The sequence below is a fragment of the Molossus molossus genome, unplaced genomic scaffold, assembly GCF_014108415.1.
Source record: "Molossus molossus isolate mMolMol1 unplaced genomic scaffold, mMolMol1.p scaffold_m16_p_12, whole genome shotgun sequence".
Taxonomy (NCBI): Eukaryota; Metazoa; Chordata; class Mammalia; order Chiroptera; family Molossidae; genus Molossus; species Molossus molossus.
This window is the reverse complement of record NW_023425347.1, coordinates 29064122-29070121: the sequence shown is the minus strand read 5'-3', so window position 1 is coordinate 29070121 and position 6000 is coordinate 29064122.

Below are 6000 nucleotides of genomic sequence, written 5' to 3'. Positions count from 1 at the left end.
TGTTCTCCATGCCCCTCCTGCTTCCTTAGTGAACCCTCCTCATTCTTCTGAATTTAGCATAAATGTTTCTCCAAGATAGGTTAGTCTTTCCTTTATCTGTGTGTTTTCACATACTCCTTCGGACCTAATGTTTTTATTTGAATTATCTTTTCCTATGCCCACCTCCCTCGACAGAAAGGAGCACCAAGGTCAAGGCCAGTGTTCTACGACGCCGTATCCACATTGCCCAGAGTACCACCAATGTTCCCGCACAAAAAACACATTTAGTGAATAAATAAATAGTCTTCTCTGGTAGGATGCCAAAAGAGATACAGTCAGAGATTTCTATGTTTAAAAAAGTATAGAATAATGTTTTAACTTTACTGAACTTTGTTCCTGCAGGGGAAGTTAGAAATTACTGGTTTGTCGCACAAAAGGAGCCCATGAAATATCAGCATAGTTGCACCATTTCACTGGGTCCATTTCTAGATGTGTCTCTGTGCTGATACATGCATGTGTGTATGTGTGTGTGTATGGATGATGCATGGGTGTGCCTCTGGGAATGCTTTTCTTTGGGATGCTCTTGTCACTTGGTTTGTTCCAGGGTCCTTTCCCTACGTCGGGTAGTGGAAGCGTCCGTTTTCCTCTTTACCTGAACTTATTTGATCCCTTATGGACTATTTCTCTAGACCTTTATAAACCAAGTCATTGGCAGTTAATTGTTGGAAGAGAGAAGTCTAAATTCTAACAGTATGTGTGTATACATATATATATATAGTTTAAAATTTTTTTCTTCATTGATTTGAGATAGAAACATCGTTGAGAGAGAACATCGATTGGCCGCCTCCTGCATGCCCTCCACTGGGGATCGGGCACACAGCCCAGGCATGTGCCCTGACCGGGAATTGAACCTGCGACCTCTTGGTGCATGGGTCAATGCTCAACCACTGAGCCATACCAGCTGGGCCAAATAGATATATTTTTAAAATATAAAATCTTGAACATGATATAGCCTTTTCCAACACTTTCCCCCTGCACAACGTGTACTTAATGGGAAAAAATAAAAGGCTATATTTTTGTTCACAGAAAACAATAAACAAAATGAAGATGCAGCTAGTTGTTTTTCTTTTTCTCCCCTCCAGACTGTTTTTCATTAGAAAAGAAATACATAGAGAAGTGGAGGTTGAGGACTGAATTGTGAGCCCAAGCTATTCCTATGTGACCATAGCCCTGTAAGTGGGCGGGGCTAAGACTGGCCATTTCTTCTGAGTGTTGCATGGAACTGACAACCCAGTTTTTTGTACATAGAAACACAGCCAGTGGGTTTGACTAAGAACCCAAAGGAACAGTCAGTGACAGAGACACAGTGTCCAGGGAATAAGTGCAGAGAAAATACCAAATAATATCCAGGCAGCAGGCCAAGTTTCTGCAGTTAAATACTTTATAGCTCATCCCTCGGCATTTATGAGATTCATGATGTTGTTAAAATGATCCGGAACATTCTTACGGAGTTGCCTTTTTCTATGCAGAGGCATTTCAGAGCTGTGCTGGGAAGTTAGGGATTGTGGAGGCAAAGGGGCAGCTGTAGCTCTGTCAGTTAACTAAGTCCCCAGCCAGGAGAAAGCGTTAGACTGGCAACTCTACTTCCTCACTCTTTATCCAGCCACACCCTCAACTCCAGCACTTAAGGGGCCAGGGGAACCCGACTCAATGAGCACATGATTGGTGGATTCATGTCAAAGGTGGCTGCTGTTGATCATGGATTTTCTGCACTTTGTTTAATTCCAGAAGAGAGAAACTTACCTTGCCAATGAAACAAACAAGGATGAAAAAAGCTAAGCCAGGGGCTCTTCTTGTGTGTGTTCCATCTATGCAAACATGTGTTTATATTCATTTTATTTGATGTTGAGATGGTCTCAGTTGAGACAGCTACTGCTGGATCCCTCGTGGGGAGAGGAATAGACTTCAATGGTTTTTTAACTTTGGGATCTAAAGGCGAGAGAATGAACGCTTGCTCTCATAGAAGCCCACCAAAGGCTATACCCATCAAGGCTATTTTCAATTACACGGGAAAGAAGACAGTAGGAGCAAATGGAAATGCATTTTGTTAGCAAAGGGAGATCTATTTGCAGATTTGTAATATTCTCCTGAAAACCCCTGTGCTCAGAGTAAAATTATAATCTCCTTTGCTGTAAAATTATAATCTCCTTTGCTTTGTTTTGATAGAATTGTAGAAGGTCATGGCTAGAAGAAACCTTGGGCATCAAACAAATCACTCATTTACAAATGAGGAAACCAAGAGCTGGAGAGGTTAAGCCCCAGGTCACTGAGCTAATTAGTAGGCCTTGAGAGAAAAATAAGAGTTGTCCTTTTTTTTAAAAAAAAGTGGGTCCTGGTGGTTCCATTACCTGTGCACATTATAAATGTTTATGTGTGGAAATACAAGAATTTTTTAGGCCCTGGCCTGTTTGGCTCAGTGATTAGAGCGTCGGCCTGTGGACCAGAGAGACCCGGGTTCGGTTCCCACTAAGGGCACGTACCTCAGTTGCAGTTTGTCCCTGGCCCTGGTTGGGGTTGTGTGGGTGGCAACCAGTTGATGTGTCTCTCTCACATTGATGTTTCTATCTTTCTCTCTCTTCTTCCCTCTTTCCCTCCCATTGTATCTGAAGATAAATGCAAAAATATCCTCAGGTGAGGATTAAAAAAAGAAAGAATTTTTTAGTAGAAAAGGAATTCTTTGAAATATGAAGCCAATTACTCCTTGCCAAGATACTTAAAAAATAATAGCAATGAGCTAGGGCAACTGTGTGGACAAAAAGGGGCCACATGCTAACCTGACAAGCTCAGCAAAGGTCTGCGGGTAGGCCTTGCAAACTCAGAGACCTAAAGTAACCACAAAGGATGGTCTGAAACTAAAACTTTTTAACTGAAAGCAGTTTATGACGGGTAGTCCTGTTCCAGATCGGTATCTTCCCTGACAAAGGGCAATCTTTACCTTACCTGAGCCTGTCCATTGTCTTAAAAAAATTTTTTTTCTTTATTGATTTTAGAGAGAAAGGAAGGGAGAGGGAGAGAGAGCTAGAAACATCAATGAGAGAAAACATCAGTTGGCCTCCTCCTGCATGTCCCCCCCCCTCCAAGGGATCAGGCCCACAATCTGGGCATGTGTGCTGGCCGGGAATCGAACCACCAACGTCTTGACACTCAACCACTGAGCCACACCGGCCAGGCCTATTGTCTTTTTGCATCTATGAAAACATATCTTTGGAATGTCAAAGTAATTTTCCTTTTTTGCAGACCTCTCAAGGCCCAGGCACAGCTCTGCGGAGACCACAAATCCCCTCATTGTTACTGAGTTGTTAGCTATCCTGTACCCACCTATGTCAAAGAAGAATGTGTCTATCATTTTACTTTTTATCCATTCCCAGTGGGTTCCCGTCTTTGCTTTTTCCCACCTCCTATCACCAATGAACTTTATGTAACCCATTTCTTCTCTTTTGATTGTAATGTATAAAATAAGGTGCAAAACCGCCATTCTCTGGAGCATTATCTCAATCCACTGAGATTTTGCTTCCTGGAAATTGTCAACAGTTTGGCTCAAATACACTCACAAAAATTCTCTATAGGTTTGAATGTTTCTTACATTGACAATTGTCTATCATTGGACTTTGGGAGGCAAATATTTTCAAAGAACCTAAGTTCAAACAAACAGTAGTAGCAAATATGATCTCAAGTCCAGCTATGCTATTAGAACTTGGACAGGAAGCAAGGAAACAAGGAAAAAGAAGGTAGCTAGGAAATACAGGGTCCAGGATTCATGTATGAATTACACAAAAATAAAATGAATGCAGAATCAGGTGCTATTTTCCTTAAAGACTATTTTGCACCATCATCATTGGCTTCAAGAATGGTGTATGAACGTGTACGTTTCTCCTTTAGAATGTAAGCTTGTGGTGAGAAATTGTTAGAGCTGGCTGTATGTTTAAAGGGTTGGGCAACCTGAGCCAGGAAGAGCCCTGCTCCTCCTGTAGGACTGGGGTGGGTTCAGATTTGTCAAGTGGCATAGTTGGATCTAGAGACTTTCAAATTCATTCAAGCCAAGACTTGATGAGACAAGTAGGACCCTGGGCAGGGAGAAGTCATGGATGGGGAAATGCTATAGGGGAGCAAGAATGACAAGCGTCAGGCTATTAGAAGTCAGACAAGAGAATTGGGTGAGGCAAGAGCTGTAACAGAGGGTCTGGGCCTAGATTTGCTCTGGTGTATGTTTGTGGGGGATACGTGGGAAAGGGTCAGGTGGGAGAAGGTAAATAGCTTTAAGTCTTCAAGTGCTTTTCAGGTAAGAGGTGGGGTAAGGGGTGAGTCTTCCCTCCCAAAGTGATCCTCATACATAGCCCAGAACATGTGCCATGAGCTCAGGGTGGCCAGGGGGGCTTGCCCCAGGACTAATGGAAGTGGAAGCCCTTGGGATAATCAATGTCATCCAACTTGGGTTCTGACAGTACAAGTATTGAAATAGCCCCCTCCCTTTCTTTTTATTAAAAAGCTTTGCTCTTTATAGAAAGAGGGGCAGAAGTCTTCACTATCTCTTTCAAAATACTGCCTGGATATGGGAGGATTTCTCATCTCTAAAAATTTCAAGCAAGTGACAAACTTAGTCTTCTGACTTATGAGGAATATGCAATGGCCTACATGATTGACTTGAGGATCTTCCTTAAACAAGAGCTTCCCCAGACCAGGGCAATTGTTACTGGAATTCCAATATTTAGAGATATATTCTTTGGCATCAACTAAGAATATATCTTAGAGATATATTCTCTAACAGTGCAGTTTGCTTCTAAAACGTGAAATACTGCCCAGCCAGTGTGGCTCAGCGGATTGAGTGTCACCCCATGGACTGAGAGATCCCAGTTTGATCCCTGGTCAGGGCACATGCTGGGATTGCGGCTGGATCCCCGGGAAAGGGAGTGTGTGTGTGGGGGGAATCGGTGCAGGAGCCAGCTGATCCATGTTTCTCTCTCACATCCATGTTTCTCTCTCCCCCTTCCTCTCTCTCTAAAAAAAATCAATAAAAACATATTTAAAAAATAAAATGTGAAATACTTCTGGAGATAAACACCACATTAAGTCACAGTGACTTCAGTGCGAATTAATTCAGCAGTTGAGGGACTCAGGGCTCTATGACAGCTCTGGGTCAGGGTGAACAGGGAAGAAGGATTGAAGGTTAGAAGCAAGGGGCAATGTTTCAAGAGGGGGAGAGAGAGATATACTTATTTTCCAGCATTGCAAAGGGAAGTTTTTGTAAAGTGTTGCTTGCCCAGTTCTGGTAAAACACAGAAGAGTATGAGCAGACTCAGTATCTGGTGACAAAGCCGTGTCTAAGAAAGGCACAGAAGAAGGAAGCCTGTCCTTATTGGGTTAATTTAATTAACAGAACCACCATGTATTTACACAGTAATCAATTCCAACGTGCTTCCATTAATCGCTATTTGGCTTCCTCCTCAGAGCATTGCGATGGAGGGCGATAGAGGACGATGGAGGGCGACGGAGGACGACGGAGGACGGACGACAGAGGACGGACGACGGAGGGCGACGGAGGATGATGGAGGACGATGGAGGACGGACGACGGAGGGCGATGGAGGATGATGGAGGACGATGGAGGACGGACGACGGAGTGCGATGGAGGACGACGGAGTGCGATGGAGGACGACGGAGGACGACGGAGGACGGACGACGGAGGACGGACGACAGAGGACGGACGACGGAGGACGATGGAGGACGGACGACGGAGGGCGATGGAGGACGACGGAGGGCGATGGAGGACGACGGAGGGCGACGGAGGGCGACGGAGGGCGACGGAGGGCGACGGAGGACGGACGACGGAGGGCGACGGAGGACGATGGAGGGCGACGGAGGACGACGGAGGGCGACGGAGGGCGACGGAGGACGGACGACGGAGGGCGATGGAGGACGACGGAGGGCGACGGAGGGCGACGGAGGGCGACGGAGGACGACGGAGG